This window comes from Acinonyx jubatus, chromosome B3 (genome assembly GCF_027475565.1).
Source record: "Acinonyx jubatus isolate Ajub_Pintada_27869175 chromosome B3, VMU_Ajub_asm_v1.0, whole genome shotgun sequence".
Classification (NCBI taxonomy): Eukaryota; Metazoa; Chordata; class Mammalia; order Carnivora; family Felidae; genus Acinonyx; species Acinonyx jubatus.
In genome coordinates, this window is record NC_069386.1 from 88091414 (window position 1) to 88107192 (window position 15779).

At 33.2% G+C, this 15779-nt stretch overlaps 1 long non-coding RNA gene across 3 annotated transcripts in view; it reads right to left on the reverse strand.

Annotated features, from left to right (window-relative positions):
• Positions 1 to 15779, reverse strand: part of LOC128316024 (uncharacterized) — an 82264-nt gene that overhangs the window by 22891 nt on the left and 43594 nt on the right. For 2 of the 3 annotated variants that reach the window (XR_008299384.1, XR_008299383.1), the window contains one exon: positions 10337 to 10384. The exons of the other annotated variant lie outside the window; for it this stretch is intronic. This is a non-coding gene — a long non-coding RNA (uncharacterized LOC128316024). The remainder of the gene's footprint in view (positions 1 to 10336; positions 10385 to 15779) is intronic. 3 annotated transcript variants of the gene reach the window in all.

The following is a 15779-nucleotide window of genomic DNA, read 5'->3' on the forward strand; positions in this document are numbered from 1 at the left end:
GTGGGGAGGTGGCTAAGGATGCATGGTTGACAGGAGCAGGCCAGTAAGTATGATTTCAGGAGTGATGGTTTAGCTCCTGTGGTATTTGAAACAGTTGATCCCTCCTTTTCCTTGGAAAATTTTTCCTCTTTCTCAGTCATCCTGACACTACTTTATTCTGGTTTTCCTACTGCCCTGGCTGCTGGTTCTCAGTCTCCTTTGATGGATCCTTATTCCTAAATGTTAGAGTCAATTTATGTATTTTTGTTGCTGTATGTGAAATAGAGCAACATTTCAAACTCTTAAGGATTATTGTATTTCTTTTTCTATATCTTATAAATGTACCCACTTGTTAAATTAGGCCATAATTTTTTTTTAAGTTGTGATATTTAGAAAGGGAGAGAGAGAATCGCAAACAGGCTCCACACTGTCAGCACAGAGCCGGATGCAGGGGCTCAGTCTTGATCTCATGAATCCTGAGATCATGACCTGAGTAGAGATCAAGCATTGGACACTTAACCAACTGAGCCATCCAGGTGCCCCCATAATTGGTTTTTGTCTAATGACAATAATGAACTCTCTTTAATGTGAAGTGCATTAGGCTGCTTGTGGAATATAAGTTGCTTTTCTCCTAAATTTTTTTCTCCAATTGACCCTCTAGGTAAAATTATCCACAGAATAAAAGTATTCAAAATATGCTTCCTGGTCATAATAGAATTCAATTAGAAATTGATAACAAAAAGATCTCTGGTAATTGACTAAATATTTAGAAACTAAGTAACAAACTTATGAATAACCCATGACTCAAGAAAGATAATAAAAGAGAAATAGAAAAGTACTTAGCCAAAAGAAAAAAATAATAACCATAACAAAATGAAAAAGAAAATATAATCATATGACCAACTCTACTGATACATAAAAAGTATTTGACAAAATCCATATTCATTTGTGATTTAAAAAAGAAAAATATTAATCTCTTCAATCAAATAAAGATATAAATATGAAAATTATATGTATTCAGTTAATTTTTGACAAAATTGCAAAGGCAATTCAATGAAGAAAGGATAATCTTTCAAAAATGGTGTTAGATTGATTGCACATCATTTTGAGACAAAATTAACTTTCATACATTATGCCATGAGGAAAATTAACTCAAAATGAGCTGGAGATTAAAGGGAAACCTAAACTATAAGACATCTCGAAAAAGGAAAAGGAGGAAAAAATCTTAGTGATCTTGGGTTGGGCAAAAGTTTCATGTCCAAAATCTTTTGGACGTGATGTACTTATTTTTTCAATTGTGGTGATGGTTCTGTGAGTATATAAATATGCCCAAACTTATATAATCAAATCATACTCAGCTTATTTAATGACTTGAGGTCATTTATACCTCAAGAAGAATATTATTCTGAGATGGTCCCTACAATAAGTCCTGTTGGGGTGGGGGGGGAGAAGGGAAAAAACAGGTTCTATGTGAGAGTAAATAACACCCTGGCAACTACTGGGATTTTTCAGGGGTGTGGTAAATCATGTTTTTAAGACCTAGTAAACAGACAGGATTTAGTAGATTTATAATAATGTTACTTCACGTTTGTTGCTTAAGACCTAAATTTTGAATACTATCCTGATATATACAAAACCAAAATTAGAGCTACCAACTTGGAAAAGAATATTTCTATGCTTCAATTGAGGAATGTAGTCTGAGAGAAGAAATCTGGTTAGCTGTGATTTTTAATGTTTAAAATTCTTTTTAACTTTTATTCATTTTTGAGAGACAGAGAGAGAGACAGAATGTGAGTGGGGGAGGGGAGAGAGAGAGAGGGAGACACAGAATCTGCAGCAGGCTCCAGGCTCTGAGCTGTCAGCACAGAGCTCAATGCAGGACTCGAACTCACAGACCACAAGATCATGACCTGAGCCAAAGTCGGACACTTAACTGACTGAGCCACCAGGTGCTCCTGTGATTTTTAATATTTTAAAAGGAACATGGAAATATCATAAACTGAAATATTCTTTGGAAACATAGCAAGCTTTGTCACTTTGGGTATAGTGGTGAAAAACCTCTTATAATTAAAAATATATATATTTTCTCTGATGGAGGCCCAAGTGATCTAGTTTTTTTTGACTTCCGCCTTATATTAATGTAGCTTTAGAATACATCTGCTCTAATTTATACACACATACACACACAAAAAATCTACAGATAGAATTCCTATATAAAATGGATCTGAGTAGTAGTTCCTAAATTTTTTTATTATTACCTTGCACTGAAATGTACATGAAGAAACATAAAATAAAAAGTCAAAAGTAAAACTAACGGTTGAGCCTGTTATCTAAACCATTTCCCTATCTTTCCTGCTCTATTGTGAACAGTGCAAAATTACCAGAATGAAAAACAGTGGAAAGTTGCTATCTCAGAGCCTCTAACATGGTTCAAAAACAAAAAGGATGTACAAATAAGAAAACCAGTTCCTTTATGGCAGGTACTAATTATTATTTTTTTAAGGAAGAAAAGATTACTTTCCTAATATGAAGAGTGCTCCCCTTTTCTTTATGTACTTTCCAGCAGATAGATAAACAGAAAAACGACTGGCAGATTTGTCCTGGGAAATTTGAATTTGGGGAGCTAACTGTGTATAAGTATCATTAGGTAAAAGCAAATTAAAAATAAGAGATTATAGATTTCCAATCCAATCTCTGAGTCAGAAAGCCAACCAGGAAGTATGAAAACAAAACAGTCTTGTCTCTGTCCTGTGAAACCACAGGACACGGCTTGCAAATCTTCATGGTGGGGAGTCAGTTCTCCGTGGGACTCTCACGTTTCTGCCCACCATAGCAGAGACACTGATGTCCCTTTGCTACAGACTGCTTTTCCAAGGATGTTTGTAAAACAAGCAGCCCTGGGAGAGAGAGTTTTTCTTTGCTACAGAGGGTCCGTTGTTTACTATTGTTACAGTTACAATAAAGATGTTTGTTAGTTTGTTTTTCTGGAGCAAATGTTGGGCAGGTTTGCTTCCATCTCATTATAAGAGACGAGAATTTCCTAATTTTAGGGGTCATCTGCTATGTTACACACCAACTGTGTGCACACATCCATCTGGGCTCACCGGGGATTTGGGGACCATGGGAAATGGGCATGAACATGAAGCTCCTGCTGCCTGCTGTATATTAATAGACTTTTATCTCTGACCCAGGAGTCTTCTGTGTTCTGTCAGCTTGCATGAAACTCTAACAGGCTGCCTCACTAGTGTGCAAATAGGGTAAAATTCAGACTCTTCAGAGTTCTTGATATGCTTAACATGGGTATATCCATTAGAACCTCTTTCATATGGTTGTGGATATGGAAGGAGATTTAATCTACAGATAAAGAGAGCAAAACCAGGCCAAAAGGCAATGAGCACAATGTTGGTTTATAGTCATTGATCCTTGTTCCAAGTAAAACAAAACAGGAAAAGACATATACGTGCATAAAATACTTTCAAAGAAATATCTTAAAATATTAAAATAACACATATGTCTGAAAAGTATTACTGCCAGAAAATTCTGAATAATTTTTTTCATATTCTTTTTGTGTCTTAATATAAAACATCTTCTATACTCAAGTATTTTATTATTTTTTAAATATTTATTTATTTATTTTTGAGAGAAACAGAGAGCATCAGAGGGGGAGGAGTGGAGAGAAAGGGAGACAGAAAATCCCGAACAGGTTCCGTGCTGTCACTGCAGAGCCAGATGCAGGGCTCAAACTCACCAGTTGTAAGGTCATGACCTAAGCTGATTCCAAGAGTCCAGTGCTTAACTGACTAAGCCACTCAGGTGCCCCGTATACACAAATACTTTAAAAATTGCTACTTACACTCATATGTTTATTATATGAATTTATAACTGAAGATGTATTCCCATAGAACAAATGTTAAGAATTGAGAAATAGAGACTTCATTGTATAGTAGGACATAGTAGAGTTATTGATACAAATGTATGTGATAATATCAGTCAATTTGCTAAAGATGCCCAATGATTCAATATAGCTTTGCATTGTGATACTGGAAGAAGCAGCTTTATAATTCAAACAAAATGAAACTGTAAGGCAATGGAGATATTAAGTGTTGAAATCAGATATCCTATTTTTGAATATCAGAATTTCCTATCTGTGAAACCATGACAGGTTATGTAATCTATCTGACACTTACTAACCTCAAATATAAAGGATTGTGTGGGAAACAAATTGACAATAAACAGTTTCAAAAAGTTTTTGTTTGAACCAAAGTTGAGACAGATTTTAGAATGTATTTATTAAAGAACAAAATTTCTGAAGGGAGTGGGTTTTCTCTTGAGAGTGGATTTTCACTTTGGTGCCAGCTTAACACCATATAATCACAAAGGGAATTCTGGAATGTTAAAAAAATATACTTTGCATTGTTGGGATAAACCTCAATTAGTAATGACATTATTATTTTTATATTTTTGAATCAATATGCTAACATTTGGTTAAGAATTTTTGCATCTATGTTTATGAGGGGTTTTTATCTGTAGTTTTCCTTTCTTGATTTTTCTTTTTTACTTTTAATTTTGGTATGAGGATAATGCTTCCTCATAGAATATATTAGTGATTGTTCCTTCTCTATTTCTGAAATAATTATGTGAAATTGGTATGATTTCTTCCTTTAATGCTTGGAAGAATACTCAAGTGAAGCAATGTGGGACTAAAGTTTTTGTGGGTATGTTTTAAACTACAATTCCAGTATTTTTTTTTTTTTTACAGATATAGGGCTATTGAGTTATCTATTTCTCCTAGTGTGAGCTTTCACAGTAGGTCTCATTCAAGGATTTTCCTTTTTATCTAATTTACTGAATTTATTGTTCTAAATTGGTGTCAAGTATAAACATATTATTATTTAATTATCATATATGTGATTTCACTCATCTTATTTTTTATAATGGTAATAAGATTATTTATGTTTATTGATTGATTGATTGTCTGGTATGAGTGGCGGTTCTCACTGGCAGAGGGAAGAGGCAACTTTGCCTCTTTGGGGACATTTGGCAGTGTTTGAATGCTTGCAGATGCTCTTTTTTTGGTGACACGTAAAATAGTATCACTGGCATCTAGTGGGTAGAAGCAGGGATGTTTCTAAGCATCTCACAATGTACAGAACAGTTCACCCAACAAATAAATCTTGAACCCAAATACCCACGGTGCTGAGGGAGACACCAACCACCGTTTTATATCTTCTATGTTAGTTACACCTTATGTCTGTATTATTTCCTTCTGTTTACTTTGTGCTTAATTTGAATTTCTCATATCATTATTTTCTTAAGGTGGCATCTTAGGTTATTCTTCTTTTGTGATGTTAGTGTTTAATGCGCTTCTTTTTACATTTCTTTTTAGCACTGCCTTGGCTGCATCCCGCAAATTTTGTTTGTTGGTTTACTTTGTTTTCATCCAGTTCATATGTTTTCTAATAGTCATTGCCATTCTTCCTTTGACAGTTAGGTTTGGTTTTTTTTTTTTAATTTAGTTTAAAAATAGTTGAGGGGTGCCTGGGTGGCTAGTCAGTTGAGCATCCGATTCTTGATTTTGAATCAGGTCATGATGGGTGGGATCCAGCCCTGCCTCGGGCTCCATGCTGAGCATAAAGCCTGCCTAAGATTCTCTCTCTCTCTCCCTCCCTCAACCCCTCTACCCTGCTCATGCACTCTCTCTCTCTCTCTCTCTAAAAGAAATAAAATAATAAAATAAAAATAAAAAAATACTTGAGATTTTTAAGATATAATTTCTGTTATTGATTTATAATTTCATTCATTAAAAAAAGAAAACAAATTTTGTGTGATATAATTCTTATAGAGACTCATTTTACAGTCCATAATATGGTATATTTTGGTAAGTGATCAAATTGCATGTTGAATAATTGTGCATCCTGCTGTTGTTCAATAGAGGGATCTATAAATATTAAGAAAAGTTAATCAATAATATTGTTTAAGTCTATTATATTTTTACTGATTTTCTGTTTATTTGCACTATCAATTTTTTAGAACAAGTAATGAGGTCTCTGATAATAAAAATATTTTATCTTTTCATTCTTTTATAACTTTTTACTTCTTTTAGTTCTGTTAATAGGTGTGTAAACATTTTGTTTATGTTTTTGATTTATGTCTTTTTAATTGCATCCTTAGTTATTACTATTACAAGAGTCTCTTTTTTTTTTAATGTTTTATTTATTCTTGACAGAGAGAGCATGAGTGAGAGTGGGGCAGAGATTGTGAAGGGGACAAAGGATCCAAAGCAGGGTCCATGCTGACAGCAACCAGCCTAATGTGGGGCTCAAACCCATGAACCACGAGACCATGACCTGAACCGAAGTTGGATGCTCAACTGACTGAGCCACCCAGGCACCCCAAGGGTCTCTTTATTTTTCGTCATATTCTTTCTCTTTCTGAAATCTACCTTTCTGGTATTACTATAGCCAGTCTTTATTCTTTTTATTAGTATTAGTATGACTTTTTTTTTTTATTGTAAGCTACTGATGCCTTTTTTTTTTTTACCAATAACATGGACAACTTATGATTGCTTTTTACTTTGTTATCATCCAACCTGGCAATATTTTATTTTAGTTGTAATATTTAATTGGGGTTTAATTTACTTTTAATCCGAGTATTGATTTGGTTGTGTTTAAATCTACTTCCATTCTACTTAGGCTATCCTTTTTTTCCTTTTGGTTCTACTTTATTTTAGATGAAGTTAATATTGCTTGTGATTCCTTTTTCTTCATTACTAGCTCATTATCTTTACCTGTTTTTATTACTTGCTTTAGTTTTCATATTTCAACTTATCAAAGACCATATTCAATAGATATGATAGTATTTTGATACAGTATAAAATTGTACAACTTCATACTTTTCTTTCTCCCCTCCTGGCCTTCATGCTATTGGCATATATTTTCCTCTGGGTATTTTTTTTTCCTAGATGAATTTCACATAGGTAATAAGAAGATAGTCAACATCTACTGTGTTTGAAACATTATACATTATATTCTAGGCATGTATTCTAACTTAGTTCTCATAGTCTTGTGGGTTAAAAATCATTACTTTCATTTTTCAGATATGAAAACTGAAGTTCAGAGAGATTATATAACCTACCTAAGTCAGATATCTACTAAGTAGGAGAGATGAAAATCAAACCCAGATTTTATAATTCTGAAACCAATGTATATGTTTCTTATATACCACCCTTTTCAATAAGTATTTATTGAATGAACAAATGAACTTCTAAATCAATGTAATTTGAGCGACAAAAAAATACTCTGAATTCCAAATATTTACATTTACTTTGCTTGATAACACCTACAATTTTTCATAAGTGGAACATATCCTTTCAGCTTAAAATGATAAGCAGCTAAATATAGCACCCACAATGTTCATTAATAGTATCAGTGGACATGGAAATGGTTAATTAATAAACCCAGAACCACCGGTGCTTAAAAAATAGTGGGTATTGCGTGCACACACACACACACACACACACACACACACCAGAATGGCACTATTAAGGACTGGATCTGTTTTCTCCTAAGTCTCAATGAGGAAATGGTATGTCCAACTGTAGCCCCTTAGTCATCCCCACAGGTAAAGGACAATAAGAATTCAATAGAGTGCTGGAATTAGATACTTCAGAGATTAACAAGTGAAGCTGAAGTTTAGTACTCTGCAGAATGACATACAGGGAAGCACAGCCTATGGAGACACTACTGCTAAAGACTCTTATAGAAGCACATTTGCAAGCAGAAACTTCAAGTTTTCAAATGAGTTGTGTTCCCTCAATAGCTGTCTCCTCAGTGGAATGCTGAAAAATCGGAGAAATACATCATGAACTAAGATCATCTTGCTGCAAGAAAAATGTGAGGAATTCAAGAATGATCACAGAAACAGCCATCCAAGAAATATAAATGAAATGATTGACAAACACTTAAAAATTATTTTGTGGGATTTGAATACCATTTCATAGGACAACTTCATAGCAATAACCAATAGCAAGAGGCGTGGCCAGTGAGGCAGAGTTCTCCAAGGTTGCTTGATAAAGATTGTAGTGAAAGAAAAATGAGGCAGTTTGGGGGGAGGGTGTAGGAGATGCTGATTTGCTATAATAAAATCAGTGCTACTTAGCATAGTTGAAGGGAATTGGTGGACTAAGTAAAATATGAGATTTTGACTGACTTTGTAAAAATAGAAACCATGGAAGTCAAGGGATGTGAAGGAAAGAGAATGCTATGAGTATCACTTTGGGAATAGAACAGTGTCCTATAATAACTGAGTTTAATGTTGTGCCATGTAGATGGATAGCTGACACTTATTGGAGATGGAAACCATCTAGATTAAGGACTTTGAAGTAGGATGATATAAACTGATGGCTGTGAGTTTTTAACTGATCTTTAGGTATACCAAACAACATAGATTTACTTATTGAATTTAGAACAGTCATTGGATAAACAAATTAAGAAGCTATAAAGAGAAATGTACATATGGATCATGAAATGGATTTGGAATCAAGGCTTTTTAGATAATAACTAGTAGTTCTACCTTGTATGAAGCATCTTAAACTTTTCCTATGTACAAGAATTGATTTTCCAGGAAATATCCAGCTCTTTAACTTCAATGTTAAACTCATTTTTTAAAATTTATTATCACCATTAAGTTATATAAAATACTATATATATCAAATGGAAATATTGAGAGAACAGTTATGATTATGGAAATATATATTTCGCATTATAAAAAACATTTTTGCAAGAACGATTTTTTTAGAACATTAGATGAATTATATATATGTTATGTAACTGCATATATATGTGTGTGTATATATGTATACATTTTTTCTTATCTTAATTGATAAAAGATATTGAAATATTATCTAGTAACTCCTCAAAATAACATGAAGTTATAATACAAGATAAGGCAAATCCTGTATCATCTGGATTTTTTTTTCATGAGTTTCTAAACATCCTTTCAGGTGTTTAACAAGATAGCAAATCTTGTGTCTTTGTTTAACTACTTGGCTGGAAGTGGAAATGAGTGGTTTAGGGAGAGTAGTCCAGGAGAAATAACTAACTGTGCCTTAAACTTGTTTTCAGATAGCAGGGTCTCTATTTTAGAGAAAGGTGGTGCAGAACTCCACAAGAAACACTATCTTGTGGCTTCTATTATTAATCCAAATTAGATTATTCTCTCAGTTTAACAGAATTTTGCAATGGTACGTTAGCAGTTTTTCATAATAATTTGAATCTACAGTTGAGACTAGGCATTTCTTTCCACCTACTATAGGACTTTGAGAACCCAGACACAAAATTTCATTTATTTCTTGTGAAGGTATTGTATAATCTCTTCCTATTTTGGGTGGTTTATTTGGTTAGGGGCTTTGGATTTATTTTTAGTGTTTTACTAATCTTGATATTTACTTACCACACAATTGCTATTTAACCTTTTCCTCAGTTTTAAGTTACTTCCTCTGAAACACTTTTAATGACCTCCTATGGCTTGGTGAGTTCCATCCTGTACACACTTCCTACTATACTGGAGCTGCTTACATTAAAATTGTGTCGGATCACTTTATACAGTTTTATGTTCATTTTGCAATACAATGGTAGAACTTTGAAAACAGTCAAAAGAGCAAGTCTTATAAGCGGAGTGTTTATGCACCTTGCTTTTACAGAGACAGTCTCATTTTTTAACTATTTCTTCAACATTCCATGCATCAGCATTCCCTTTCACATTCCAAGTGTCCTAGTTTGGATAATAAATTATACGTATAGTTACTCTGCTTATAAAACCTATACCCCTAACAACTACCGGAAGTTTAGTTATATACTGGTCAGTAATAAAGATATGTGGAATTAATAAATGGATAATAGATGTTAAAATCAATGAATGAACTCACTATACTTATCCTTAATTCTATGTTTAAAATTGTATTTTGGAAAGTCTTCTTTTAAAAACTTGATCATGCACCTTACATTCATAACAGAAAAGGAAGAAGTGAATAACAGACTAAAATATCTTGAGCCAAAACTTGTGAACATTTTCATATATTACTTGGGAGAAAACTATTTCTGCAATTTATATCAAGAATGATCTATTTTCTGTTTACTTCTTTCTCTGCTTCTCTTTCTCATTTTTAGTTGCCTTCTCTGCAACTTTGATTCTTTTTTAGTGAATTGTTATTTTTCATTATTCTTCCTGATATCAGTGCAGACAAGTCTTAAAAGATCTTTATGCAGTGCCTCTGTTAAGTATAAAAATATTTCATTTATAGCTTTCAGTACTTCTTATCTATTTCTTTTTGAAGGATTTGATCATGAATTATACATACCAGCACAGTATGAAATATTCAGCTCATGTTCTTTCATTCCAGTCCAGCCTACCAAACAAAGAAAGAGTGGTTTGAACACAGAAAAGAGAAGGTCTGATAGCCATATGCCGGTAGTATTTAATAGATTTTTTTCCATCGTAAGGCCCAGATGAAATGTCCAGCATAACTGAAATTCATACACTCAGTGCAACTCATGTAAGTTATTAAATTAACTGAATCAGAAACTTGGCTTTAAGCATATAAAATACACTTCTCAAAATATAAGAGTTGTTTTTTTTAAGTCAGAAAAAAAGGAGTAATTATTACTCCAATAATGAATTACCATTATACAAAGCCACAGTTAGACATATTTAGGAAATTTGGAAAAGTTAATATAGATTTATTAGGTCAATAGCTACTTTGAAATAGTAACTAAAGATGTTCACTATTTCTTTGAATTAGTAGCTGATTGGTTATTCTGTTTGGTTAGATTCTTTACAATTAAAAGTTTCCAACAATATGTGTTTCTAGTTCTAGAAAAAGTAAAGTCCTTTCCTGTTACTGAAGAATTCTGAGTTATATTGAGGAGAGTGATTTCAGGTTACTGCCGGAAAACTCTTCCTTAGGGAAAGCACAGTGTAATAATATTCTTTATTGAGCTAACTTGTCCCTCAGACAGACAATCTTCAGTTATTTCCTTCTAGGAAACCAGTGTATTCAGGATTTGTGTGTTGTTTTTTGTTTTGTTTTGTTTTGCTTTTCTTAATCCAACTCAGGGGCAAATGCATTTCATTCATTAATCAAAAGTAATTTTCCTACCTCCCTGCTGTACAGAAATAAGTAGAAGACAATAAAAACGAGCAAAATAAACAATAATTTGTGAGGTCTTCTTGCCTATTTACTTCACAATACACATCATATCAAACTACCCCATAAAATGTTCAATTTATTTATACAATATCTAGATTGTATGTAGTAACAACTTTTCTATTTAAGACTTTGTAGTTTGGAAATTATTTGATTTTGAATTGACTGGCACAAATATGACTGGTTACTCTTTTCAATGGAAGTTTTTTTGTTTCATTTTAGTTTTTCTTGAAATCTTTGTTCAAGCTAAAGGGTTAATTTATAGTTCTGAATCTATAACAACATAATCTTGGGTATAGGTTTAAAACCTCAAAGCAACCCTTTTTCATTCTTGTTAAAAATGATAAAGCATGCTCCAAAATTTGAAGGTCCTTACCTGTGTTTCTGTTATTATTTCAGTTCATTTCAAAATTATTTGATTGAATATTAATTTTGCACGAGGTATATGGAGCACTTTGCAAAAATCATATTACATTTGCTATTCTTCTGTACTTAGCCATTTAGATAATCTAATATAAACACAAAAATTGAAATTAGATTTTAAATAATTTAAATTTTATCCTTGTAAAAATATTTATAGAGAACTGATTCCATACCAGTAGCTGTTTTTAGCACCTTTATGTGGATATCATATTAGTCAAGGGTTTCCAAAGAAATAGAACCAATAGGAGATGATAGATAAATAGATAGATAGATAGGTAATAAATAGATGAAAAGATTTATTATAGGAGATTGACTCATGTGATTATGGCAGTGGAGAATTCCCATAATTTGTCATCTGGGCAGGAGGAGATGTAAATCTCAGCTCAAGCATAAAGAGCTCTTCACCCTTCCTCTGACTTTTTGCTCTGTTCAGGCCTTCAATGGGTTGGATGGTGCCCACCTGCAATGGTGAGGGCAACCTTCTTTACTCACTGTACTAATTCAAGTGCTAATCTCTTCTGGAAGCACTCTCATAGACACAAGCAGAAATAATAATTTACCAGCAATCTGAGCATCCCTTATCCCAGTCGGGTTGACACATTAAAATTAACCATCACAGATGTGCTGTTTAATGCCTCTCCTTCAAGTCTTCCTGTAAGCTTTCTCAAACTAACAGCATTATTTTTGTCCTTGTTTGATCTTTCACCTCTCTTTTTCATTCCAGATTATTTCTCCCACTTCATCTTTTCGCCTACTGATTCTGTCTTCTAAAGTTTTTTGACTGCCTTTCAACAAACTAATACTATTAAATGTTAAAGACTACAAGTTTTTTTCCCCCTTCCTGTTGTTCTACTTAATTCTTTTGTCAAATGTGCCCTTCTTTTCCATCGCAGACTTTTTTTTCCTGGTATAATCTATATTTTTCTTTCATTTCTTTAATAATATTAAATATAATTATTATCTATTAATTATTTTTATTATTCCAAGTTGTTTTGGAGCAGATTATCATTGCACCTGTTTAATTACCCTGGTGGACTATTTTTTTTGCCTGTTTATCATTGTTATTCTTATTAATAACATTAAACATTTTTGCCGTTATATTAGTTTTTTATTGCTATAAAACAAACTACCACAGACTTGGTAACATAAAACAAATACCCAGTTATTATCTCACAGTTGTATCGGTCAGAGGTGTGGACAGGTTCGATGGAATTCTCTACTTACAGCCTTTGAAGGCGAAATCAAAGTGTTGGTCCAATTGGACTTTTAATAAGAGGCTCTGGGGGAAATTCCACTTTCGACCTCATTCAAATTTTGGAAAAATTCAATCCTTATGAAGCTGAAGGTCCTAATTCCTTGATGATTATCAGCAGTGGGCCACTCTCACCCTCTAGAGGCAGCTCACATTCCTTCTTATGTAGCTCCCTACCTCTTCAAAACAGCAATGACATGTCAACCCTTTCTCACACTGGAAATCTCTGTCTTTGCTGATTCCAGCCAAAGAAAACACTTACCTTAAAGGCATGTGATTATAGTAGGTCCATTCAGGTCCATTAAAAGAAAGAAAGAAAGAAAGAAAGAAAGAAAGAAAGAAAGAAAGAAAGAAAAGAAAAGAAAACAACTCAGTTAACTGGTTAGCGACTTTAATTTTATCTGCAAACTTTCTTTTGTCATGTAATAGAACATAAGTAGGACAGGATATCTCAATGCATTCAGAGTCATAGGGATAAGGCTTAACAATATAACAGAGCTGTCTTAGTTGAAGTATTTATCTGTTCATAATATTCAAGAATATATTGGTGTAGTATGATTTCAGCCTTTATTTTTTCATTTTGTCATCTGCTTTTTCATTTGCATGTTATGATCATATTGTAATGCTGCTTTCTTCACTGCTTTTTTTTTTTTAAGTTTATTCATTTTTGAGAGATAGAGACAGAGTGTGAACAGGGCAGAGAGAGAGGGAGACACAGAATCAGAAGCAGGCTTCAGGCTCCGAGCTGTCAGCCCTGAACCTGATGTGGGGCTCGAATTCATGAACTGTGAGATCATGACCTGAGCTGAAGGTCAACCGACTGCGACAACCAGGCGCCCCAATCTTCACTGCTTTTGCAGACTTTGTTTTTGTTTTTTTTTTTAACTTTTCAAGAAAGACTTATCTTTTCTTTCTACCAAAAACTCAGAGTAGGCATTAACTAGGAGGCTTCTTTGTTGTTTCCTGAGACAGATGATAGGGCACCTCCAGTCCCCATTCCTTAAAGGGCAGCCTTTTCAGTGTTCCTACTGAAAGTAAGGATCTTTGCTTACTCTGAGCAGTTTCAACGCCAAATGTTCTATCTCTGCTTGTACATTAAAACTACAGCCTCAACTCCATAAATACATTGATCCAAAATATACAAACATAAAGCATGTATAAATCAGACTTCTCGTTTTTTCTTGAAGATTTTGTGAGTGAATGACTGGATTTACCCACCTATCAATGAGAAGGCAGGGCCATGGAAATTGTGTTCACTAAGGCTCCTCAAATGAAGAAGAATCTAGGAAGTCATCACTCTGAGGTAATAGTTCATTACATTCACAAGGTAAACTTCTTTAACCGTTGGACATTTTCCAACAATGTCATTTGCCCATATACTGTAGAAGGTTTTTCTGGAGATATTTTTGTTCTTTTTCCTTCTCATCTATAGATTGTGGTGATACAAGGAGAAGAAAATGTTGTTATATATGTGTCATATGCTGATACTTCACATCGTATTTTAATAGGATTGGTGTTATTGTTCAAGTAACACAGTAATGCATTTTACTAGTGAAATTCAAGTCTGTGATTAGATATAACTGGTATTAAATTGTTCTGTGAAGGCAACTTGGCAAACTATGTTGTTTTCTCTGTTAAGAGTTATGTTTGTGAACAGGCAAAACTTATTGATAATGGTAAAAATCAGAATAGCGGTTTCCGAGGAGAAGAAAGTTGAATATTGACTGAAATTGAGCATAAAGTAAAGCTCTTTGTTGAAATAAGTATTCTACATCATTATCTGGATGGTGGTTATATTTGTAAATGCTCATCCAGCTGTATAGTTAGGATTTGTACCCTTCACTTGCTGAATGTATTTTAATCTCAATTAAAACACACAAATAGGTACACCTGGGTGGCTCAGTTGGTTACCGTCTGACTTCAACATAGGTCATGATCTCACCGTTCCCAAATTTGAGCCCCGCATCACGCTCTGTGCTGACAGCTCTGAGCCTGGAGCCTGCTTCAGATTTTGTGTGTCCCTGTCTCTTTGTCCCTCCCCTGCTCACACTCTGTCTCTCTGTCTCTCTCTCTCTCTCAAAAATAAATAAAACATTAATTTTTTTTTAAAAAAAGCACAGAGAAAATATCAAATAAATAAAACCAACGAAACACCCTTTATTTAGAACTAGTTGTATATATATGTATATATAATATGTTCATATGTCTCATTTTTTACATGTACTAAATATAAACATTCTAGAATGGTTTTAATTTACTACTTTAATATTTTTGTGAGTAATACATTTCTTACATTTTATATGAATGCATATTTCTCTCTTTATTAAGGATATCTAAAATAAGGATACTATGAAAACATGTTTATGTAAAGCCTTTGTTCTTTGAGCATTATTTAAAATTAGACATCTATGAAACAGATTTGGCAATATATATTACTTCAGAAAATGGTAAGGATTCCAAAAGCTATCATTATTTAGTGTAAAAATAAAATCCATTATTCTAGATTGAGGAAAAGAAAATAGTTAAATATAAAAAGTGAGAAGATAAAAGGAGTATTGTGAAAAAGAGATATATAGGAAGGTTTGTGCCTTGAGTTTAATTAAATCACATTTTCTTGTCTCCTGAATGAGCCTTTAGCTGACTGTGAACTCAAGATTTAACACAATTTAATGACATTAAGTTATTTCTTAAATTGTATTTTCTGTATAAATATTGAAAACCTTCCTACAGCTATACTGTTTTACTTTCTTCATGAGGAAAGTAGTTAGGTATCTTTTTTATATTTTGTGGGTTTATTTACAGGGAAATTTTTTACATATCCTGGAAAAGTATAATAATCTTCGACTTTGAGTCACAATTTTTCTAAAGAAATGATGTTACTAGTAACGTATCATTCTCAATAAAGAACATTTTGACAATGTA